Below are 27026 nucleotides of genomic sequence, written 5' to 3'. Positions count from 1 at the left end.
TTGCTACCGAGAGCATTACGAGCACACTGACGTCCTCTTCTCTCTGAGTGATGGAGACTCTTCTCCGTGTTAAGGTGTTGAAGGCATATTGCACTGGAGAGGAATCCGGTTTCGTTTCTGTTTTGGGGCAGGAGGCTGTTCGGAGTGAGTGACCCCACTCACGAGCATTTGATCTATATTAAAGTAATCCGAAGAAACTCCAGGAGGCTCAAGAGACTTCTCCGTTTCTTTCTCCAGTCACCGAATCCCAGCACCATCAATATCTCATGTCTACCAAAAGTCTGAATTTGTCCGTGGCCAAAAATATAACTTAGCTGTCTGCTATGTGGGTGAAGCTAACGAAAGCTATGTCAAGGCATCAGGAGGAAGACTGACGTACTGACTCTCCCTCCAGACTGTAAACTCATTGTGGGCAGGGAATGTGTCTGTCATATTAATAATAATGATGGTACTTGTTAAATGTTTACTATGTGCCAGGCACTGTACTAAGTGCTGGTGTGGATACAAGCAAATCGGGCTGAACACATTCCCTGTCCCATGTGGGGCTCACTGTCTCTATCCCCATTTGACAGATGAAGTAACTGAAGCACAGAGAAATGAAGTGACTTGCCCAAAGTCACACAGCAGACAAATGGTAGCGCTGGGATTAGATCCCATGCTCTTCTGACTTCCAGGCCTGTGCTCTAGACACTCCACCATGCTGCTTCCTCATGTTATATTGTTCTCTCCCAAAGTGCTTAGTACAGTGCTCTGCACATAGAAATTGCTCAATAAAAATGACCGGTTTCAAAGCCAGGTTTCTGGCTTTGAGATGGAGGTTTCATTAATGCTTTCAGAACCCCAACATCTTCAAGGGAAACAGTGTGACCTAATGGAAAGAGCCCGGGCCTGGGAGCCAGAGGATCCAGGTTCTAATCCTGACTCAGCCACTGTCTGTTATTGCGATCTTTGGCAAATCACTTAACTTTCAGTGCCTCATCTGCAAAACGGGGATTCGATACCTGTTCTAACTCCAACTTGGACTTAATGAGGACTTAATTATCTTTTATCAATCCCTGCTCTTAGTGCAATTCTTGACACACAGTAAGCATTTGACAAATACCCTGATTATTATTACTAATGGTCCAAATGGTCCCTTGATATTGGGAATACCATTTTCCAAAGTGACATATTTTTATATTAAGGAAGCGGTATGGCATAGTGGAAAGAGCACAGGTCACATTACAGAAAATTTTGCAGTCACTGCAGCCAATACTGCATACTGGCATAGGAAATGTGCCAATTTGGTTGCTTCATACCTCTACACTTGTAAACTCATTGTGGGTAGGGAATGTGTCCACTATATTGTTGTATTGTCCTCTCCCAAGTGAACAGTTCAGTCCTCTACACAAAGCACTCAATAAATAAGATGAGTTGATTGACAGGCAAGGCACGGAATAAGAAGCCACACTGCTTGTGAGAGCACTGGATTTGCCTTTTCTGGAGGATTCCGCTTCTTCCTCAGTCACTGGAATAAGGAATTTGATGGATTTTTGCTTCTGTCTGTTTGGAGTCATTTCCCACCCCTACAACTGCATCAGCCTCCCTCACCGACCTCCCTGGTTCATACTGCTCTATGCTGCCCAGACCATTTTTTGTTTTTTTGAAACATCCACATCTCGCTCACATCTCACATCTCGCATCTCGCCACTCCTCAGAAATCTCACATGGCTGACTATCCATCACCGCATTAAACTCCTGACAGTCGGCTTTAAGTCTCTCTATCACTCCTCTCCTGCTTTCTAACCTCTTCCACGATACCCCAGCCCTGACACATAGCTCCTGTAACTCCAACCTCCTCACTGTGCCTCAATCTCACCTCGCCATCACCACCGACTTCTTGCTCGCACCCTCCCTCTTGCCTGGAAATCCCTCCCCAGTCACATTTGATGGACCACCACTGCTCTCCCCATCTTCAAACCCCTCCTCAAATCACACATCCTCCAAGAGCACCGGCCTGGGAGTCAGAGGACTTGGGTTCTACTTTCGGCTCCTCCGGCTTCTTGCTGTGTGACCTTGGGTGGGTCACGCCTCTGGCCTCAGCTTCCTCACCTGTAAAGTGGGGATTCAATGCCTGTATCGTGGTATAATTAAAAGAGCACGGGCTTGGTAGTCAGAGGATCCTGGCTCCACCACTTATCTGCTGTTTGACCTTGGGCAAGCCACTTCACTTCTCTGTGCCTCAGTTCCCTCATCTGTAAAATGGGGATTAAGACTGCACACGGGACAGCCTGATTACCTTTTATCTACCCAGTGCTTAGAACAGTGCTTGGCACATAGTAAGCACTTAAATACCATTACTAATTAATTGTTCTCCCTCCTACTTAGACTTTGAGCCCCATGTGGGACAGGAACTGTGTCCAACCTGATTCATTTGTACTAAACCCAGCTTAGGACAGTGCTTGACACATGGTCAGCACTTCACAAACACATCACCTATCAAGCAAGTGCTTAATACAGTGATCGCTCAATTAACAATTGAACGAATCAATCAGTGATATGTTTTGAACACTTACTGTCTGTTGAGCACTTTATTAAGCACTTAGGAAAATTTAACTGGTGATAGACATTATCTTTACCCCCAAGGTAGCTTACAATCTCTAGTATGCAGTTAAAACTGTACCCACTGAGAACACAAAACACTCCATGCCCTCATCCACTTTCCATAGCACTTTATTCAGTATATGGTTATGTGGCATTTTCTTTTTGTCCTATTTCCCCGGCCAGAGTGTACGCTCTCCGATGGCAGAAAATGTATAGACTAGCCATTTTACTCTCCCAAATGTTTAGTCCTCCACACACAATAAGCACTCAATAAATATAATCTAATCATTGATAGATCAAAGAGCCCATTTGGGCATTTTAGCAATTGGGTCTTGGACTCACATGAGGAATTAATGCTCCCTTCTGTGAACTGAAATATCAATATCAGCTTCTCCATTCTGCACAAAAATCTAAGCTCATTCAAACCCAGCGTGCCTCTGAACCGTTTCTATGGAAATTATGGCTCATAAAATATAGAAGGCAATTTTTTTCCAAGGATGCCCTCTTTGCTTATTCAAATGGGGACCACAAAAGAATGAGTAGCTTTAATTCATAACCGATCAATCACACTCTTTTCCCTCTACTACTAGGCATGCAGCTGACAAGGAGAAACCCTATTGCTGAGCAATATAGGTTGTGTGTAATGGCTTTAAAACAATCAATACGGTCCTCACCGTCTTCTTCGCACATAATTGTCCTGGATTACGTTCTAACTATTTTCCACCGGAGCAATTTTCAGCAATTGGCTGACACTGCTTCAGGACGCTGTCTGCCTGGAATTGTTTACAGCTTATCATATTGCCTCTTCCGAAAGCCGGCTGACTGTTGACGAACCAATATGCCAATATGTACTCGATTTGGAGAGAACTAGGATTCACTAAGTTCTTGGATTCTCTGACAGGTCTCTTTCAACAGCATCAAAGAAGTCACATGAGACACTGTAGAGTGCCCTGTCACTGACACAGAAAGGAAGGGAAGAAAAGAGAACAGAAAAATGGAATTAGAAAGCAAAGGGGTTGGAATGGGAGGTGGGGAGGCCTGGCGGTGAAAGATATGGATGACAGAAATCCAGAGAAGAGATCTGGATAAAATCTCCTATACTTATTGGGAAAAACATGTAAAATATCCCTGGCTTCCGTGTGTTCCAGAATCCCAGAGTCCATTTCCTCCCTGGATAATCTGGATGCCACTGTTTTTGCTTTAGTTTTCTAAGAGTTTGGCAAAACATATGTTGGCAGGGAAGCAGCAGGGACTAGTGGAAGAGTACGGGCTGGGGCATCAGGGGATCTGGGTTCTCATCCTGGCTCTGCCACTTATCAATCCACCAATCAATCTAGATTGTAAGCTCATCTCCTCTAGATTGTGAGTTTGTCATAGACAGAGAATGTGTCTGTTACATTGTTATATTGTAATCTCCCAAGCACTTAGTACAGAGCTCTGCACACAGTAAGCACTCAACAAATACCATGGATGGACTGATCATATTTTTTGAGGTCTTAGTGTGTGCAGAGCACTGTACTAAGTACTTGGGAGAGTATAACAGAGTTGGTAGACATGTTTCCCATCCAAAATGAGCTCGTATTTGTGACCTCAGGCAAATCACTTCACATCTCTTTGCCTCAATTCCCTTATCTGTAAAATGGGGATTAAATCCTACTCCCTTCCTACTTAGACTGTGAGCCCCATGTGGGACAGGTATTGTGTCCAACCTGATTATCTATGCCAATGCTTAATATAGTGCTTGGCACACAGTAAGTGCTTAATAAGTACCATAAAAAAGGTGTGCACCAACTTTGTTATACTGTATTCTCCTAAGCACTTAGTTCTGTGCTCTACACACAATAAGCTCTCAGTAAATACGATGGATTGACTGAAGTTGGAAGCTGTTTGCTACTTCAGGTAGTCACATGTTCAACACAAGAGTCTGACCTTCTCTTTTTTTATATAGCATTTGTTAAATGCCCCTATGTGCCTCACACTGTACTAAATGCTGGGGTAGATACAAGCTAATCTAGTTGCTTTTCAACATGTCCGTGTCTCTCATCTTAAAAAAAATCCTACCTTGACTCCATGGTTCCCTCCAGTTATCACCCCATCTCTCTCATAGCATTCCTCTCCAAGCTCCTTGATTGAGTTGTCAAACCCCCGTCTCAAATTCCTCTCCTCCAGTTCTCTCTGACTCAAATCTCCACCTCAGGCCCTGATCTCTCTCCTTCTCTGTAGTTTCATATTTCCTCCTGCCTTCAAGACACCTCTACTTCGATATCCTCCCATCATCTCAAGCTTAACATGTCCAAAGCAGAACAACTTCTTAACCCACCCAAACCCAAACCTACCCCAGACCTTCCAATGACTGTAGATGGCACCACCATCCTTCCTGTCTCGCAAGTCCATAGCCTTGGCATTATCTTTGACTCCTAAGATTCAACTCACAAATTCAATCCATTACTAAGTCCTGTCAGTTCCACCTTCACAACACCACTAAAGTCCGACCTTCCCTCTCCATGCAATCTGCTACCACGTTAATCCAATCACTAATCCTATCCCTCTTTGATTATTATAACAGTACCCTTGCTGACCTCGCTGCTTCCTGTCTCTTCCCACTCCAGTCCGTACTTCACTCAGCTGCACAGACCATTTTTCTGCAAAAATATTCAGAATATGTTTCCCCACTCCTCAAGAAACTCCAGAGGTTGGCAATCCACCTTATCATCATACAAAAATGTCTCACCAGTGGCTTCAAACCAATCACCTTGCTCCCTCCTACCTCACGTCACTACTCTTCTACTACAACCCAGCCCACACATTTCACTCCTCTAATGCCAACCTCCTCATTCTACCTGGATCTCATCTATCTTGCCACCGACCCTTCACCCTCATCCTACATCTGGCCCTCCCTCCTCAAATCCAACAGACAATTACTTTCCCCACTTTCAAAGCCTTACTGAAGGCACATCTCCTTCAAGAGGCCTTCCCTGACTATGCCCTCCTTTCCTCTTCTCCCACTTCTTTCTACATCTCCCTGACTTGCTCCTTTATTCATATCTCCTCCCAACCCCACAGCATTCATTCATTCATTCAATCGTATTTATTGAGCACTTACTGTGTGCAGAACACTGTACTAAGCACTTGGGAAGTACAAATTGGCAACATATAGAGATGGTCCCTACCCAACAGCGGGCTCACAGTCTAGAAGGGGTAGACAGACAACAAAACATATTAACAAAATAAAATAGAATAGTAAATATGTACAAATAAAATAGAGTAATAAATCTGTACAAACATATATACAGGTGCTGTGGGTAACAGCACTAATACTCATCAGTAATTCATTTATATTATTGTCTGTCTTCCCCTGGAGACTGTAAACTCATTTGGAGCAGGGAATGTGTGTTTGTTGTTATATTTAACTCTCCTAAGTATTTAGTACAGGGCTCTGCACACAGTAAGCACACAATACGACTGAATACATGAATCCATTCCCACACGGGGCTCACAGTCTTCATCCCAATTTTACAAATGAGGTCACTGAGGCACAGAGAAGTGAAGTCACTTGCCCTCGGTCACCCAACAGATATGTGGGAAAGCCAGGATTAGAATCCAGGTCCTTCTGGCTCTCAGGTCTGGGCTCTACCCATTAGGTCATACTGCTTCTCCTCTCCTTCTCTCCATGAATTGCCTTTGTTCAAAGATCCTCACAAAAGAATCCCTTTGGCCTTTATGTTCTGTATAAACCTTTTAGCAAAAGGTCAACACAGCAAAATAAAGGGGACTTGCGGTTTCTTTGTGGTTCTGCCTCCTAGGGTTTGCTACAAAGTCCCCACCCCATCCCCAAGTCAGAAAGGAGAGCTAGGTCACCCTCTGAACTGGCCTTTTTGGAAACAGCAGGGCTCGTGTTCCTCGATGGCCTTGCAGAAAAAGCACTTTATACTCTAGGCCACCCTTCTTTCTGAACTTTGGGCACCTTTAAAGCCAGTTCATCTTCTCATGGCCTTTTCCAGTTTTACAACATGCTCAGGAGATAGCTTTGGATTCAGGTACCATTTGGAGAATCATCTAGCCTGACAATCAGTGGTATCTATTGAACACTTACTGTGTGCACAGCACTGTATTTAGTGCTTAGGGGAGTATGATACAATCAAATCAGTAGACATTCCCTGCCCAGAAGGCGCCTACAGTCAACAATCAATGGTTTGATGGTATCAATCAATCAGAGAAGCAGCGTGGCTCAGTGGAAAGAGCCTGGGCTTTGGAGTCAGAGGTCATGGATTCAAATCTAGGCTCTGCCAATTGTCAGCTGTGTGACTCTGGGCAAGTCACTTAACTTCTCTGGGCCTCAGTTCCCTTATCTGTAAAATGGGGATTGACTGGGAGCCCCCTGTGGGACAACCTGATCACCCTGTAACCTCCCCAGTGCTTAGAACAGTGCTTTGCACATACTAAGGACTTAATAAATGCCATTATTATTATTATCTATTGACCAGTTAGTGCAGAGTGCTGTACTAAGTGCTTGGGATAATGCAATTCAACAGAGTGGGGAGACATGTTCCCTGTCCACAAGGAGCTTAGAGTCTAGAGTAGGTGTTTGGAGAGTTAATTTGTGTTTGTTAAAGTAAGAGAATGTGACAACTGAGGGCTAAGATGCCAACGTCTTCTACCAATAAGCCGAGGGTTCTGAGGTCCATGCCTGGTTTCTGGACTACCAGCAGGCCAAAGAAAATGATCCAAGGCTCTGGTCCCCAAGTGGCTATCAATCTCCCTATCCTGGAAGCCCCCTGTGGGCAGGGAATGTGTCTACCAAGTCAGCTGGGGGAAGCAGCGTGGTTTGCTGGAAAGAGCACAGACTTGGGAGTCAGAGGTCATGGTTCTAATCCTGACTCCGCCTCTTGTCAGCTGTGTGACCTTGAGCAAGTCACTTCATTTCTCTATGCCTCAGTTACCTCATCTGTAAAATGGGGATTAAGACTGTGAGCCCCACATATGACAACCTGATTACCTGTATCTATCTCAGTGCTTAGAACAGTGCTTGGCACATAGTAAGCTCTTAACCAATACCATCATTATTATTGTCACCCTCTCAGACACTTAGTACTGTACCCTGAACATAGTAAGTTCTCAATAAACACGACCAATCAATTGTGGGCAGGGAACGTGTCTACCAACTCTGTTGTATTGTGCTTGCCACAGTCCCAAGTACAGTGCTCTACACACAGTTAGCACTCAAAAAATTGATTTATTTACAATAAATAGATTGATTGTGAGGAGGGAATGTTTCAACCAACTCTGTTGAACTGAACTCTCCCAAGGGCTTAATCTAATGCTTGACACAAATTATGCACTCAATAAATACCACTGATTGATTATGGGCAGGGAACGCATCAAGCAACTCTATTGCATTGTGCTCTCCCAAGCACCTAGGACAGTGCTCCGCACATAGTAAGTGCTCAATAAATACAACAGACTGATGGATTGAAATTGAAGAATAAAGGGAAACAAGCAGTAATGCAACAATAAAAATCAGGAAAACATCACGAGACCAGGAAAATGATAAATGCCATGAGAAAAACAGGGGCTTGGAAGTGAAGGTGCAGTCTTCAAAGAGTGAATATGCTTTCAGCCCAGACTCTCAAACGTCCAGTACAGTGCTCCGCACACAGTAGGAGTTCAACAAATACCACTGATTTACTGGCTGAAAGAAGCAGGATCTAAGATCCCCTCACTGTTCCCTGCATAGTAGCCTGTTTTTGGGTAGGGACTGTCTCTATATGTTGCCGACCTGTACTTCCCAAGCGCTAAGTACAGTGCTCTGCACACAGTAAACGCTCAATAAATACAACAATGAATGAATAGTACCCTGCTAGCTTGGGGCACAATCAATTGTATTTACTGAGTGCCTACTGTGTGCAGAACACTGCACTGAGTGCTTGAGGGAGAAAAGACTTAATGGACACGATCCCTGCCCTCAAGTACCTTAAAGTCTTGAGGAGAAATCAGTAGTATTATCAATTGCAGGTTTACCACATGCAGAGCACTATACCACATGCTTCAGAGAGAACAATCACGTTAGTAAGCATGAATGGGCTTCCAATATAGGAGATCCTAAAGGATCAGTTTAAGAGAAGTAGTGTGGCCTACTGGAAAGGGTACAATCCCAGGAGATGGAGGATCTAAGTAGTAATCCTGGCTCCGCCATTTACCTGCAGTGTGACTTCAGGCAAGTAACTTTACTTCTTTGGCCTTCAGTTCCTCACTTGTAAATTCCTCACCTGTAATTCCTCACCTGTAAACAGAGAAGCAGCGTGGCTCAGTGGAAAGAGCCCGGGCTTTGGAGTCAGAGGTTTTGGGTTCAAATCCCAGCTTCTCCAATTGTCAGCTGTGTGACTTTGGGCAAGTCACTTAACTTCTCAGTGCTTCAGTTACCTCATCTGTAAAATGGGGATTAAGACTGTGAGCCCCACGTGGGATGACCTGATCACCTTGTATTCTCCCAATGCTTAGAACAGTGCTTTGCACATAGTAAGCGCTTAACAAATATCATCATTAAATTAAGGATTCTATACCTGTTCTTGTTCCTATCTATTCATTCATTCAATCGTATTTATTGAGCGCTTACTGTGTGCAGAGCACTTTACTATGCGCTTGGGAAGTACAAGTTGGCAACATATAGAGACGGTCCCTATCCAACAACGGGCTCACAGTCTAGAAGGTGGAGACAGACAACAAAACAAAACATGTGGTCAGGTGTCAAGTCATCACAATAAATAGAAGTAAAGCTAGATGCACATCATTGACAAAATAAACAGAATAGTAAATATGTACAAGTAGAATAAGTAGAGTAAAAAATCTGTACAAACATATATACAGGTGATGTGGGGAGGGGAATGAGGTAGGGCGGGGGAGATGGAGAGGGGGAGATGTACGACCTAATGATCTTGGAGCTATTGCTCTGCTTAATACAGTGTAGTGCTTGTTATTCATTCAATCGTATATATTGAGCACTTACTGCATGCAGAGCACTGTACTAAGCGCTTGGGAGAGTGCGATACAACAACAGACACATTCCCTGCCCAAAATGAGCTTAGTCTAGCATTATTATTGTCATGAAAATCATAAAAGCTATCCAATTCTAAACATGATTAAGATTCGTGAAATCTGTTGGATTCTTTTTCCTTCCAGCTTCTCAATACCAAAGATTTAAAAGGTGTAGAAATTTCAGTGTTGCTTCCAACCTATCACTCAGTCTTGTTCTATGAAGTGTCCTAGAATCTGAGGAAGGTGATGCTTTTTCTATGGTTTTTGTTAACCACTATGTGCCAGGCACCATACAAAGCACTGGGATAGATACAAGATACACAGATAGATCTCCGCAACATTGCCAAGATCCGCCCTATCCTCTCCATCCATACCGCTACCCTGCTCATTCAAGCTCTCATCCTGTCCCGTCTGGACTACTGCATCAGCCTTCTCTCTGATCTCCCATCCTCATGTCTCTCTCCACTTCAATCCATACATCATGCTGCTGCCCGGATTATCTTTGTCCAGAAATGCTCTGGGCATATTACTCCCCTCCTCAATAATCTCCAGTGGCTACCAATCAATCTGCGCATCAGGCAGAAACTCCTCACCCTGGGCTTCAAGGCTGTCCATCCCCTCGCCCCCTCCTACCTCACCTCCCTTCCCTCCTTCTACAGCCCAGCCCGCACCCTCCGCTCCTCCGCCGCTAATCTCCTCACCGTACCTCGTTCTCACCTGTCCCGCCATCGACCCCCGGCCCACATCATCCCCCGGGCCTGGAATGCCCTCCCTCTGCCCATCCGCCAAGCTAGCTCTCTTCCTCCCTTCAAGGCCCTATTGAGAGCTCACCTCCTCCAGGAGGCCTTCCCAGACTGAGCCCCTTCCTTCCTCTCCCCCTCGCCCCCCTCCATCCCCCCTTCTTACCTCCTTCCCTTCTCCGCAGCACCTGTATATATGCATATATGTTTGTACATATTTATTACTCTATTTATTTTACTTGTACATATCTATTCTATTTATTTTATTTTGTTAGTATGTTTGGTTTTGTTCTCTGTCTTCCCCTTTTAGACTGTGAGCCCACTGTTGGGTAGGGACTGTCTCTATATGTTGCCAATTTGTACTTCCCAAGCGCTTAGTACAGTGCTCTGCACATAGTAAGTGCTCAATAAATACGATTGATGATGATGATGATGATGAGGTTGGACACAGTCCCTGTCCCACACGGGGTTCACAGTCTTAATCCCCATTTTACAGATGAGGTAACTGAGGCCCAGAGAAGTGAAGTGACTTTCCCAAAGTCACTTTCTGACTCCCAGATCCAGGTTCGATCCACTAGACCACTGCTGCTTCTCAGTTCCCTGAAGGGAAATCTCAGACAGAAAACTCTAACCTCCTTCTCTTAGGAAGCAGCACGGCTCAATGGAAAGAGCACGGGCTTGGGAGTCAGAGGTCATGGGTGCAAATCCCAGCTCTGCCAATTGTCAGCTGTGTGACTTTGGGCAATTCACTTAACTTCTCTGGGCCTGTTACCTCATCTGTAAAATGGGGATTAAGACTGGGAGACCCACGTGGGCAACCTGATCACCTTGTATCCTCCCCCGTGCTTAGAACAGTGCTTTGCACATAGTAAGCGCTTAACAAATGCCATCATTATTATTATTATTTTCCTCACTCCAAGTAAAGACACTGGAATTTTCATCCCTGACCCTTTAGGTTCCTGGTGAAGATGCAGTAGGAAGGGGTAGCTCTCCTCAAAGGACAAGAGCTCTGTTCTGTAACAAGCTCCCCCTTCACATCTGGCAGGCAATGACTCTCCCCCACTTCAAAGCCTTACTGAAGGCCCATCTCCTCCAAGAGGCCTTCCCTGACTAAGCCCTCATTTCCTCTTCTCCCACTCCATTCTGTGTCACCTTGATTTGCTCCCTTTATTGGCTCTTCCCTCAGCCCCAAAGAACTTTGGTCCATATCCATAATTTATTTATTTCTATTAATCTCTGTCTCCCCTTTGAGACTGTAAGCTTGTTTTGGGCAGGATATATGTCTGTTCTATTGTTATTGTACTGAGCTTCCAAGTGCTCCATACAACACTCTGCACACAGAAAGTGCTCAATAAATGACTGACTGAAGAAAATTTTCCCTTTGTTCAAAGCTCCTGTAACCACCATTGACCCCTCATTTCCTTTTCTACCACCCCTTTCTGCATTGGGCTTGTTCTCGGATTTGCCCCCTTCATTCCCCCTGACCCATGCCTCAGGCCAGGAGTAAGGGAAGGGGGTGAACTTTGAAAGGACGCAGGAAATGTCCTCTTGATACACTCCTGGTAAGGGTGGGAGAGTTAAAGACAGGGGCAGAAGGAAGGAGGAACTGAAGAGAAAATGCCCAGGGCTCAATGTACCCAACCACCTGTGGGTAAGTTGGCAGAAAAATCAAATCCGTGTCACTCGTATGCTTATAGAGGTCATCTCATAATTGTCTAATGGCCCAACTTTTGATGTGTGTGTGAGTAAATAACCCAGGGTTGAAGCAAGCATTTCCTATTCATCAGCCTAAGAAACAGGACCTCTGATTTATAAATGGATTCATTAAAGAGATTTGCAGTGTCGGGGGTGAGTAATCGGGAAAGGTATTTACTCTTTATTGAGTTCCATATGTCTTGCATTCTCTACACTCATTAATAGTGTGAGTGGGGGAGGGTTGTCTTTATGATTTTTGTGAGAAAATAAATGAGGGGCAGCAGAATTTAACTCTCGGTTGTACACTGCGTGGCTATCTCAAATGGGAGAAGAAGCAGAGAGCTGGGGCATTAGAGTCAGAGGACTTGGTTCTAACCCAGCTCCACCACTTGCCTGCTGTGTTGAACTTGAGCAAACTGCTTCCCTTCTCTGTGCCTCAGTGTCCTCATTTGTAAAATCGACCAATCACATTTATTAAGTGCTTACTGTGTACAGAGCACTGTACTAAGTGCTTGGGGGAGGACTGGTCTAGTTAATTTGTATCTACCACAGTACTTAGTATGGTAGAGAAGCCGCATGGCCTAGTAGAAAAAGCCCAGGCCTAGGAGACAAAGGATCCGGATTCTAATCCCGACTATGTCACTAACCAACTGTATTGCATCCAAGTCTCCCAAGCACTTAGTACACTGTTCTGCCTACAGCAAGTACTCAAAAACTACCACTAATTGACTGATTGTCTGCTGTGCTACTTTTGGCAAGTCACAACTTCTCTGGGCCTCATTTCCCTCATCTGCCAAATAGAAATTAAATATCTGTTTTCCCTCCTACTTCGACTGTCCCACAGTGACCAATGTGAATAACTTGTGTCTACCTTGAATAACTTGTGTCTACCTCAGTGCTTAGTATAATGCCTGACACACAGTAAGAGCTTAACAAAACATCTTCTCCCTCTCCTTCTCATCACAGATTTTGGCATATAGCGCTTCAATACCACTATTATTTTTTATCATTATTATTTACTGCTGAGGGGCAACCAAAATGAAAATCAGCACGCACTGTCATTTCTCCCGGGAATGTCACATGACATTTTTCATTAATGGTACTTGCTGAGCCCTGGTAGAGTAGGTACTGCCCTCTAGACTGTAAGCTCATCGTGGGCAGAGAATAATAATAATAATAATAAGTATTATTATGGTATTTGTTAAGTGCTTACTATGTGCCAAGCACTGTTTTAAGTGCTAAAAACACTAAAAAGGGTAATCAAGTTGTCCCACATGGATCTCACACTTTTAATCCCCATTTTACAGATGAGGGAACTGAGACCCAGAGAAGTTAAGTGATTTGCCCATGGTCACACAGCAAACAAGTGGCAGCCAAGGGATCATGTCTGTTTACTGTTAAAGTGTATTCTCCGAAGTTATAGAGTACTCTCCCAAGCACTTAGTGCAGTGATCTGCACATTGTAACCTCTCAAAAAATATGACTGAATGAATGAAAGATACCCTTGAGAGAGTAGACCAGGAGAAAGCTACACTTTCCATTCCTTTGAGGAGCTGTTTGTATCCCCCAAGTATTTGAACCACAGTGGGTAAATCAATAAATAATAACACAGCCACTACTTGGACAAAAACGATTTACAGAACGTGAAAGAGGAAGGGACAGACATAAAGTGAGAAGCAGTACACAATCATTGAGTTGAAGTAAATCTGTCAGAGAACCAGTGATGCCTAATGGAAAGAGCCCTGGTCCTGGAGTCAGAGAACCTGGATTCTAATCCCAGCTCTGCCACTTGTCTATTGTGGGACCTTAGACAACACTTCACGTGTCTGCGCTCTAGTGACCCCATTTGTAAAGTCAGGGTTCAGATAACGAGCCCCAGGTTGAACAGTGACTGTGTCAAACCTGAATTGCTTGTATCTACCATAGCGCTTAGTAGAGTGCCTGGTGCATAGTAAGTGCTTAAATCCCACAATTCTCCTTCTTCTACTCATAATAATAATAATTATTATTCCTTCATGAAATCCCCAACGGCATTGCTTCTGAAATTCCCTCTCAGATAATTATTATTACAGTATTTTTAATACTGTATTTACTTACTATATGCCTAACACTCTACCAAACACTGAAGTAGAAACAAGACATTCAGGCTGGGCACAGTCCCTGTCCCACATGGGGCTCACAGTCTGAGTAGGAGGGAGAATGGGGATTGAATCTCCATTTTAGAAATGAGGAAAATGAGTCACAGAGAGGTGAAGTGACCTGCCCAAGATCACACAGAAGACAAGTGGTGGAGCTAGAATTAGAACACAAGTCCTCCCACTCCCAGGCCTGGGGTCTTTCCACTAGGGCATGCTGCTCTGAACACCGACCGCAGTGATCCAGTTCTCATTATCACTGTTACTTTGTCATTTGGGGACGATCGTGAAGGCGTAGTATTATAAATATCATGATGGGGAAGAATTTGAGGACTGACAAAACTGAATCATTCATTTCCCATTAGAAATTCTGATTAGTCATTTTCCCCTTTCCTGACGTGTGTGTGTGCGTGTGTTTGGCATGAGCTTCCAATTTCTGTACGATCACTTTGGCTCTGGAGATATGGCCACCTGTGGTGTTATATCAGCTGTCTCAAAGGAACATGGGTGCTAGCATGAAATGTAGTAGGGAAAAAAAAAAAAATCAAAGCTATTTCCTGAGCTCTTATGTTATGCAGAGTACTGTAATGAGTGCTTGGGAGAGACCAATACAATTAAGTGGGTAGACACTATCTGTGTTCTCAAGAAGCTTACAATCTAATGGAATTTGCCATCTAGAAGTGCTTAAATTCCATCCTTTAACTTTGCAGTCAATGGGGGAAGGAAAGCAGATATCTTCCTATATAATATAGGTGAAGAAACTGAGGTGCAGTGAAGTTAAGGGATTTGCCCAAGGTCACACAGCAGACCAGTGGCAGAGGGGTAGCATTAGCACTTATTAAACACCTACTGGTATAAAGCAGTGAACTACGCACAGAGAAAGGAGGCAAAAGAGAAAAGCAAACCTCCCCCTCCTCGATCTTTCTGAGATGATTTTCAAAGTGGCTGGTATCCACAGTTAAATAAACGATCCTGCAGTCCGGAGAGAAAGTGGCATATTTCACGAGTTATCAAAAGGTAGTTTGGGAAATAAGGAAAATGAAAAGACGTGATGAAGCTGATTACCTCTAATGGCAAGGAGAAGTCGGGTTTGAGAGCTGACGGTCCGATACGGAGAGATGAATGTATGACACAAAGAACAAGATGATTTTTTAAAATTCAGTCAAAAGTAGATAAAAACGCCAACCAGGACACACTGGAGAAAATGACACAAGAACACTGAACCAGCAGCAATGTATGCTGGGTCAGAACAATGGCCAATCCTGCCTGGTCCTGAGGCAGCAGAGGGGCAGCAGAATATTTAGAGAAAATTGGATGGGGTCAAAAAATTGGAGGTGTGCGCACAGAAAAAGCTTAGTAAATACTAAATAAATTAATAAACACTGCTAATAAAACAACAGAAAAGACTAGGACAGATAGAGAAAATGACACCACAATAAACCAAAACAAAAAATTGAAAAGCAACATTGCCTAGTGGATAGAGCAAGGCCTCAGGAGTCAAAAGAACCTGGGTTCTAATCCCAGCTCCCCCACTTGTCTTCCGTTTGACCCTGGTCAAGTCACTTCACACCTCTGTGCCTCAGTAACCTCAGCTGTAAAATAGGAATAAAGATGGTGAGCCCCATGTGGGGCATGGATTGTGTCCAACCTGACTAGTTCATATCAACTCTGGTGCTTAGTTTAGTGCTTGGCACAAAGAAAGCATTTAACAAATGCTATAAATTTTAAAAAGCACATTCCTATAAGCTGTTTGGGAGCAGGGATTGTGTCTACCTCTTTTTTGTACTGTCCTCACCCAAGAGCTTACCACAGTGCTCTGCACAAGTAGTGTGAGTTCCTCAACAGCAGGGATCATGTCTACTATCTCCATTGTACTCTCCCAAGTGCTCAGCACAGTGCTCTGCACACTGTAAGTTCCCTGAAGGCAGGGATAATGTCAACCAACTCTATGGCGTTCTTCTCTCCCAAGTACCTAGTACAGTGCTCACCACACACATACAATAAGTGCTCACTAAATACCGTGGATTCATCGATTAATTGGTAGGGCATTGTGACAGAGAAGCACAGTGCACAGAACGTGATCTGGGGAGAAGAAAAATGAACCAGGGAGAGCCTCCTGAAAGAGGGGGATTTCTAAAAGAATTTCCAAAGAGTGGGAGAGCTGAGTTGACGAAAAATAGAAAAACAGCAATTTCCAATGAGATTTCACCTGCCTGTAGAGTCGCAGGGACAATAAATGCATTGCAAAGGTGCAGATTGCAGTCCTATTTTCTTTATGACATTTGTTATGTAATTACTAAGTGTCAAACACTCTTCTAAGCACTAGGGTAGGTACAAGTTAATCACATCAGACAGAGTCCCAGTCCTGCATGGGGTTCAAAGTCTAACTAAGAGGGAGAACACAAATTTAATTCCCATTTTCCAGTTGGGGGAACGAAGGAAAAGACTAGTGAAATGACTTGCCCAAGGTCACACAGAAAGCAATTGGAAGAACTGGAATGAGACTGCAAGTCCTCTCACTACCAGGCCCAGCCTCTTTCTATTAGGCCATGCTGCTTCTGCACTGTCTGTGTTCTCTGCTGTGTGATTATTCAGATCCGCTAGAATCTTTTGTACCAAGTTATTCTTCCCTGAAAACACTACTGAGGATATGCTTCTATTTCCCATCGATAACACATTATTACATACATAAAAAACCCCTCTGGGGTATTATACAAATACAGAACTCCTTACTAAAAATCCTGCCTGGCTCAGTTGGGTAAGATACTGCTACCTAACTTTTTTTTTTTTGTCTCACAGGCTTGGTATAACTCACAGGATGAAAGCTGCCAGTATTGATATATTTGATTCCAGTGTTTTACTTGCACATAGGATCAGCTACAGGAGAAAAGGAGATTTTAATGGCCTTGAACAAAAATAACATTATTTAGGTTGGTTTTCTTAACAGATTAATCAATCAGCTCCAATTTAGCTTTCTTTTAAGAAACTTTTGGTTTTCAGGGTGAGGGAAACTCAGATGTCTTATTCAGGGGCTGGAAGGGAGTAAGATAGAAAGTGGATGTGCCTCTCACCTTCCGAAATTTCATTTACTTGGACTGTTTTCATCCTTGCCTCCTTGTCCTAGTGGAAAGACGACAGAACTGGGAGACAGGAAGACTGGGGCATTAGCCCCAGCTCTGCCCTCTGCCTAAGTGACTTTGGGCAAGTCACCACATTGATCTGTAGCATTAGTTAAGCACTTTCTATGTGTCAAGAGCTGCACTAATCACTGGGGCAGATAAAAGTCGGACACAGTCCCTGATCCAAACGGAGCTCACAGTTTAAGAGGGAGAACAGGTACTGAAGCCCCATTTTACAGAGAAGAAAACCGAGGCCCAGGGAAGCAAAGTGACTTGGCCCAGGTCACAGATCTGACAAGTGGCAGATCCTGGATTAGAACCCAGGTCCTCTGAATACTAGGTTCAAGCTTTCCACTAGGTCATGCTGCTTCTCTGTGCCTCAGTTTCTTCATCTGTAAATTGGGGCTTTAGACTTTGACTCTGAGCCCCGAGTGGAACAAAGGACTCTCTCCAACCTGATTATCTTGTTCCTACCTCAGTGCTTGTCAGAGTGGCTGCCTTCATAGTTATCATGATTATATTTCACTATTGATCAGAGACACTTTTCCCCTTAGAAAGCAGTGTACTTTTTCTGGAAACAAATAGGATAATTTTCCAGTGAATAATGCTGAGGGCCTCATCTCAGTGAGTGATACCTTCACTGTGCAATAAGGGAATTCTGGGTAGACATGACTGGTTGAGGTACCCAACTGTAGCAAAACTCAGCCTGTCAGTGGGATAACATAGGTTCGTTCAATCAATGGTATTTATTGAGTGCTTACCGTGTGCAGACCACTGTTCTACGCGCTTTGGGGACCAAATAAAAGTCCCTACCTGCTCAATAAAGTCTCCATGCAACCAAGGTGTTTGTTGAAAAATAAATAGCATAACAAACGCCAATTTAATCTTTCTTCCCAGCTTGGGTGACTGTCCTGTTCCTGTGATATTTATTTTTATTTTCCAAAGACAGCAAGGCTAGACGATTACATGACCCTATAAGAAGCAGGTGGATAAGAAGAAAATAAATTCTGGGCAGATTTCTAATTAAAATCCACTTTTCGCCTTGCATGAGAAACAACAGATGTGTATTTACCAGAATACATTACAGGCAAAACAGGTCAGCCTAAATGAACAAAGCTTAATTTATCTGCAACTTTCTATCGACTCTAAAAGGAGACCTATTTCACACAGGCTTCAGTCCAAAATTCCACTCATTAAGTGAAGCTATGGCCATTCTGTATGAGATATTCAAACATATTATATGGACAGAGAAGTGGCACCGGGGAATTTACGAAAAAACAAATGAGGAAGACGTAAGATGGAGTCAAGATGGATGGGAGGAATTTAACATGACAGGTCTCCCCTTCCTACCTCACCTTTCTGTTTTCCTACTACAATCTAGCCAGCAAACTCATTCCTCCAACGCAAACCACTCACTGTACCTCCAGCTCTCCTATCTCACCGCTGACCTCTCGCCCACATCCTCCCTCAGGTCTGGAACACCCGCCCTCTTCATATCCAACAGAGGATCCCTCTCCCCACCTTCAAAGCCTTATTGAAGGCTCTCCTCCCAGAGGCCTTCCGTGATGTCTCAATCCTGCACCACTATTCTCCCTCCCTTCTGCATCACCCAAGTACTTATAATCATAGTAATAATAATAGTATACACGAAATGTTTACTATGTTTCAAGCACTGTACTAAGCAATGGGGTACATACAAGCTAGTCAGGTCCCACATGAGCGTAACTGTCTAAGCAGGAGGAAGAACAGAAAAAAACCATTTTGCAGATGAGCAAGCTGAGGCACAGAGAAATGAAGTGACTTCCTCAAGGGCACACAGAAAGAAAGCTGGGATTAGAGCCCAGGTCCCCTGTCTGACTCCCAGGCTGGGGCTCTTTCCACCAATCTGGACTCTTAAAGCACATGGACACTTAGGGAACTTGTGTACCAATGCTACTGCATACTGCAAGTGCCAAATAAATACCACTGACAATTGGAAAGGAAGTATGCACTTGAAAGAGGGGAAGGAGAGAAACAAAGTTAAAGCAAGGTGCTACTGGACTGAAAAGCACAGATTCATATTTTGTTAACAGTCGCCCTCAATAACCAGTCTTAGTGCAAGTGTGTGTGCGCGCGCGCACACACACACACACACACACAGAGTGAGGAAGAGAGAGATTTTATAAATACTGACAACACACTACATTTAATTATCCATTTTTTCCTTTTTCCATTCTTTACTGAACCAAATGGAACTCAGTGAGCAGGGAATGCATCACCCTGCTCTGTTCTATTGTGCTCTCCCAAGAATTTAGTACAGTGCTCTGCACACAGTAAGCTCTAAATAAATACCACTGATTGACTGACATATGCACTAAGGAAACTGGGAGCCAATGGTGGAGGACAGACCAGCATGGCGCATGTCAACCAAGAACAAAGAGGCTCTCTTTGGGCAAAAGCTTCATACACCAGTCCCTCTAGATTATAAGCTTGTTGTGGGTAGGGAATGTGTCTGGTGACGGTCATATTCTCCTCTCCCAAGCACTCAGTACAGTGCTCTGCACGTAGTAAGCATTCAATACCACTGATTGAATGAGAGCTAGGGAGGTAAAAGAGTCTGTCAGTCAATGATACTGAGCACTTACTGTGTGCAGAGCACTGTACTAAACTACTTTACTACAATAATAAACAGACACACTCCCTGCCCACAATGAGCTTACATTAACATAAATAAATCAAACTGCATCAGAGGTTTGCACACATAAAGTATGACAACACAAATAGGAAAGATCATTTTGTGTGCACAATGTGGCTGGGACATTGGGTTCCACACTGGCCTGCCTTTCTTTCTTTCTCTCTCTCTCTCTCTCTCTCTCTCTCTCACACACACACACACACACACACACACACACACACCTCACCTTCAGTGGTGTCTTCTTCAGATATACCTTCTTATTCGAAGAAGACACAGCTAATGGTGAAATGGAAATACCGTCTTGATGATAATGATTTTTATGGTATTTAGTAAGTGCTTACTCTGTGTCAAGCACTATTCTGAGTGCTGGAATAGATGAGTGATAATCAGGCAGGACAAAGTGGAAAACATGAGCTGGAGCCAATTAGGGGGGAGAGAGTACTGAAAGCCCTCTCATTGCATATGAGGCTGAGCCTATCTCAGGAAAGGGAGAGGGAACTTACTATATGTCAAGCTTTGTGGTGAGCACTGGAGTAGACACAACACCATGAGATCAGACAAGAGTCCCTGTCTGACACAGCGCTCACAGTCTAAATCGGAGGGACACCAGGCAGATGAAGATGAAGAAACTCAGGCCCAGAGAAGTGAAGCGACTTGCCCAAGGTCAGACAGCAGACAAGTGGAGGAGCTGGGATTAGAACCCAGGGCTGCTGATTCCCAGGCCACACCCCTTCCTTTTCAGGAGTCTCTCAGTGGGTTCTCAAACACAAATTCACCCTGCCCCATCCTCAAGTTGCAAACACCTGGTCTCACAGCATGTAATTCCTCTTCAGTAAGCTTGCTGTGGGCAGGACAAGTGCCTGTTATATTGTTGTGTTGTACTCTCCCAAGTGCTTAGTACAGTGCCCGGCACATAGTAAACACTCAATAAATACGATTAACTATCAGGATCAAACTTTGGCTACTTTCTGGCCTGCCTGGTGCGAATTCCTAGAAAATAGGGTTTGCTTTCAGAGAAAACAAGTAGAAAAAGATCTCCTTTGATACCTAACCCCGGTTTCCTCGATGCCTTTGAGGAGGCCCAGGACCCTGGGAGGAGATGGAATTCAAAGGAAAGGTCACCGGGGAGCAGGTACAATCATTTCAGTCGATCAAATCAATTATTTATCCACCGAGCTCTTAGATGCCAGCTTCTCTCACCCGGCTCCTTATTAAGCCTCCTGGCTGGGGCTGAACGCTGAGAAAAGTGACATTTGAAGCACAAAGCGTATTCTCTTCACGAAGCTTAATATGGATCGACTTCTCCCTGAAACTCCCTATCCTATTGAATAACTGCCAATCAGCAAGAGAAATTCCACCTCTCCCACGCTCACTGCTCCTTGGAAGCAGCATGGCTTAGTGGATAGAGCATGGGCCTGGGAGTCACAAGGACATGGGTTCTAATCCTGGCTCCGCCATCTGTCTGCTGTGTGACCTTGGACAAGTTGCTTCACTTCTCTGGGCCTCAGTTACTTCATCTGTAAAGGGATTAAGACTGTGAGCATCATGTGGGACAGGAACTGTGTCCGACCAGAATACTTTATATAATAATAATAATAATAATGGTATTTGTTAAGCGCTTATTATGTGCAAAGCACTGTTCTAAGCACTGGGGAGGTTACAAGGTGATCAGGTTGTCCCACAGATCACAGTCTTAATACCCATTTTACAAAGTCACAAAGCCCAAAGTCACACAGCTGACAATTGGCAGAGCCGGGATTTGAATCCTTGACCTCTGACTCCAAAGCCCGTGCTCTTTCCACTGAGCCATGCTGCTTCCCCGCTGCTTTGTATCTACCTCAGCGCTTCGAACAGTGCCTGGCCCAAAGTAAGTGCTTAACAAATACAGCAATCATTACTTTTGTACCTGCCGCCTTTTCCACCTGGAGTAAAGGGATGTCTTCCTACTTATGCCCAGCCCGACTTTCAAAAAGCCCTTGGTGCTCTGCTTCGTCCTCTGAGTCTTCAGAGAACTTTCCTCTCTGGAAAATATAAGACTTAAGAGTCAGGCTTTGAGCAAGGACAGAGATCTGGCTCTTTTTCCGGGAGCCCATCGAACCACTTTACACTTATTTTCTCTTCAAAGTGAGCACACAACCCTCCTAAACATGAATGCGCAACCATGAAAAATCTAATCAGGCACTAATAAAGATCCCCGCAGTTCAATCGTTCCTTTCTTCAGATGAGCTCAGAGGGCTTAAATAAAAAAGAAATGAATAAGTGAGCATCACCTCATTAACCTTCATCCAATTCCCATGATAGAGGGATTTTACAGATGGGGAAAATGGTGGCAAAGATCAGATTAGGATACGAAGAACAGGTCTTCCCCTGGCCTGGAACTCCCTTCCCCTCCATATATGCCAGACCACCACTCTATCACCTTTAAAGCATTACTAAGGTCACATCTCCTCCAAAAGGACTTCCCCGCTTACGCCCTCTTTTACCTAGCTCTCTCTCCTTTCTGTGTCATCTATTCCCTTAGATCTGTCTCCTTTGGGCATTTGGTATTTGCCCCACTCTCAACCACACAGCCCTTAAGTATATATCCGTTAATTTATATATTTATATTAACATCTGTCTCCCACTCTGGACTGTCAGCTTCTTGGCAGGGAACATGCCTGTCGACTCTACTGTATTTTACTCTTCCAAGTGCTCAGCACAGTGCTCTGCACACAGTAAGCACTCAATAAATATCTTTTATTGATATGACAGACCACCACTTTTTCCATCACCTTCTTTTCAGTCTCACATTTCCTCCTGCCTTCAGGACATCCCTATTTTGATTTTCCTCTGATGCCTCCATCTAAACAGATCCAAAACAGAACTCATCTTCCTCACCAAACCCTGTCCTCCTCAAGCCTTTCCCATCACTGGAGACAACAGCACTATCCTTCCTTTCAAACAAGCCCGTAACCTTGGCCTTATCCTCGGCTCAATCTATCCATTAATTATTAATTAATTCTGTTATTATGTTGGTATTTGTTAAGCAATTACTATGTGTCAAGCACTGTTCTAAGCGCTGGGGTAGTTACAAGGTAAGCAGGTTGTCCCACATGGGGCTCACAGTCTTCATCCCCATTTGAAAGATGAGGTAACCGAGGCACAGAGAAGTTAAGTGACTTACCCAAGGTCACATATCTGACAAGTGGCAGAGCTGGGATTAGAACCCATGTCCTCTGACTCCCAAGCACAGGCTCTTTCCATTAAGCTGCGCTGTTTATTGAGTGCTTATGTGCAGAACACTGTATTAAGCACTCATCTCTCTCATTGAACACAGAGGTTTAATCTGTCACCAAACCCTGACAGTTCAACCTTAACAACTTCATTAAAGTCCACCCTTTCCCCTCCATCCGAACCGCTACCACATTGATCCAAAACCTTAACCTCTCCCGTCTGGATTATTGCATTAATCTCCTCACTGACCTCTCTACCTCCTATCTCTCCCCATTCCAGTCCACATTTCACTTTGCTGCCTGGTTTATTTTCCTACAGAAACTGCATTCAATCTGCATCCCCCCACTCCCTTGAACCCTCAGTGGTTGCCTATCCACCTCCACATCACGCAGAAACTCCTTAGGATCAGCTTTAAAACAATCAATCACAGTCCCTCCTACCTTATCTCAGTGATCGCTAACTACAGCCCAGCCCGCACAGTTCACTCCTCTAATGCTCACACACTCTACCTTGATCTCACCTGTTTCACCGCTTTCCCCTTGCCCACACCCTCCCTCTTCATCTCCCAGAGATGATCACACACCCCACCTTCAAATTCTTATTAAAATCCCATCTCCTCCAAGAGGCCTTCCCAGACTAACTCTTCATTTCTCCTACTCCTCCTCCCTTCTGCATCACCCATGTACTTGGATCTTTCCCCTTTAAACACTTACTATTCACCCCACTCTCAGCCCCACGGCACTTATGTGCATTTCAGTCATCTCTTTTAATGCCTCTCTCCCCCTCCTGATTGTAAGCTCCTTGTGGGCAGAGAACATGTCTACCAATTCTGTTGTAATTTACTCTCCCACGAGGTGGTAGAGTGCTCTGCACACAGTAAGCACTCAAATATCACTGGGAAAAAAAAGGAAAAAAGACACTTCAGAAAAAGTTGCAGTCATTAAGGTAATACTCTTGATAGCCCTGTTATAATTGTCCCAATATTTTGAACTGAGTGAACACACACACACACACACACACACACACACACACAACAGAGCTGAAAGCACTCAGGATTTAATATCTGTCCTCGCTCCCCACTTAGACTGTGAGCTTCTTGTCGGGGCAGGAACTGTGTCCGAACTTATGGCCTAGATCCAGCGCTTATCAGAGTGCTTGACACTTAACAAAGACCGTAATTATCATCACTATAATCCCCAATGTTTCACTATATATTTGTTTCTAGAGCCATCTTCATCTCAAACCCCACTTAATCAATCACATTTGTTGAGCGCTTACTGTGGGCAGGGCTAAGCACTTGGGAGAGGACAATACAGCAGAGTAGGTTGACACTTTCCACAATGAGCTTACAGTCTAGAAGAAGACACAGACATTAATATAAATAAATATTAGATACTGACATAAGTGTTATGGACCTGAAAAAGGGGTGAATAAGGGGAGAGGATTCAAATGTAAGGGCAACGCAGAAGGGAGTGGGAGAAGAGAAAACGAGGTATTAGTTGGGGAAGGCCTCTTGGAAGAGACGTGCCTTCAAGAAGGCTTTGAAGTTGAGGAGAATAATTGCCTATTGGATACAAAGGGGGAGGGTCCCCCTTCGCAGGCCAGAGCCAGGATTTGGAAGAGAGGGATCAGCAGTTAGATAGACGAGATCGAAGTAAAGTGACCAGGTTGGCATTAGAGGCATGCAGTGTAAGGGCAGTGCCAGCCAAAGGTGTGAGAAGCAGCGAGGTCTAGTGGATAGAGCTCAGGCCTGGGTGTCACCGAAACCTGGGTTTTAGTCTAAACTCCACCACTTGTCTGCTGTGTGACCTTGAGAAAAGTCACTCCCTTTCTCTGGGCCTCAGCTACCACACCCATAAAATAGAGATTAAGACTGTCCCCATGTGGGACAGGGACTGTGTCCAACCTGATTATCTTATATATACCCCAGAGCCTAGAACAATGTCTTGCACATGGCAGTAGTTTAACAAATATTGTAAAAAAAAAAAAAAAAAAAAAAGGCTAAATTGTAGGAGACCAGCAAAGTGAAATAGGAGGAGGCAAGGTGATTGAGTGCTCTAAAGCTGGTGGTGATGAGTTTCTGTCTACCACCTGTCCAGCCAACAGATAACCGCCTTCTGCATTTTCTTTACCTTCTCATCCGAATAGCGCCATCCCAATGACTGATCTCTATCCCTTTCTGATACCGGAGGACGGATGCCCGAGATTTAACAACCCCTGTATGCGGGAGCGATTAATCCTGCGGTATTTTTTGATAGATCAAAGGGGCATTTTTAAAAACGACTTCTGTAGGCAACCTTGTAGCCTCGTGAAAGCTACGTCGTTTTACTTTGAGCTCCAACGTGGCTTTCTCGGGCGAGGATGAAGCCAGGCTTCAAACAGAATGCAGAGCTGAGCACTAAAGGGTTGGTTCAAAGAGGGCCCCCTGCATCCTCTCACGAAAGAAGGAAGGTACAAAGAAAGAATATGTGCCCAGGACAGCTATTTCTCCAGCAAGACTCTTGGCAAGCAGAAAGATGTGTTTTCTGCCAGGTTCGCACACTGAAGGTTTCACCAAAAATACCCAGGCCCTAGAAAGAACCCATGTGATGTACTGGAGAAGCAGTGTGGCCTAGTGGAAAGAGCCTGGACCTGCGATTCAGAAGGCCCCGAGTTCTCATCCTGGCTCCCCTACTTCTCTGGTGTGTGACCTTGGGTAAATGACTTCACTTCTCTGGCCCTCAGCTACAACATCTGTAAAATGGCAATCGAGACTGTGAACCCCATGGGGGACAAGGACTGTGTCCAACCTGATTACACTGTACCTACCTCAGCATTTAGGCCAGTGCCTGACACATAGTAAAGCGCTCAATACCGTAAAAAAGTCATTCTATATTCCCTAAGTATTTTTATGGTATTTGTAATGACTGTGGTATTTGCATATCTTCCCTAATAATTGTGGTGTGCATGGCAAACTTGTGTATTTGTCACACACACTACAATTATGACAGGAAAATGCTCAAATTATGCATTTGCCACACACTAATCGCTGGGGTGAAATACTAAATAATGAGATGGAACAAAGTTCCTGTCCAACATGGGGTTCTCAGAACAAAGCTTAAGGCCAACAGATCGATCGCCAAACAATGGTATTTGTTAGACATGAGCTATATACTATACTACATTTTAGGGACAGTACAGTTCAACAGTGTTGTTAGACATATTCCCGGACTACAGCAATATAAAATATAATATATAAAATAAATGAATTGAGGATATAGACACAAGAGGTGTGGGGCTGAAGGTGGGATGACAAACCAAGTATCCAAAGAGTACGGATCCAAGTATTCTTACGGATCCCCACTGTACATACGATGAGACTGAGGAACAGAGATGTTAACTGACTTGCCCAAAGCCAAACACAGAAGGCCAGTGACAGAATGCGGATTAGAACCAAGGTCATCTGATTCCTAGTCTTGTACTTTCTCCATTTGGCCACGCTGCTTCTCAAATACGACTCAGCAATCTAGGCAGCTTATTGAAAAGTACTTAATTATTGGAATTTGCATTACAATAGTAATAATATTTGTGGCATTTGTTAAGCGCATACTATGTGCCAGGCACTGTACTCAGCACTGGGAGATATACAAGCAAATCGAATTGGATGCAATCCCCGTCCCAGATGGGGCGCACAGTCTCAACCCCCAATTTAAAGATGAGGTAACTGAGAACCACAGAAGTGAAGTGGTTTGCCCCAAGGTCACACAGCAGACAAGAGGAGGAGCCCAGATTAGAACCCAGGTCCTTCTGACTCCCGCGATGGGGCTCTATCGTCTATGCCATTCTGTTTTCACTC

Source organism: Tachyglossus aculeatus, chromosome 6 (genome assembly GCF_015852505.1).
Source record: "Tachyglossus aculeatus isolate mTacAcu1 chromosome 6, mTacAcu1.pri, whole genome shotgun sequence".
Lineage (NCBI taxonomy): Eukaryota > Metazoa > Chordata > Mammalia > Monotremata > Tachyglossidae > Tachyglossus > Tachyglossus aculeatus.
This window is presented reverse-complemented; position numbering follows the sequence as displayed.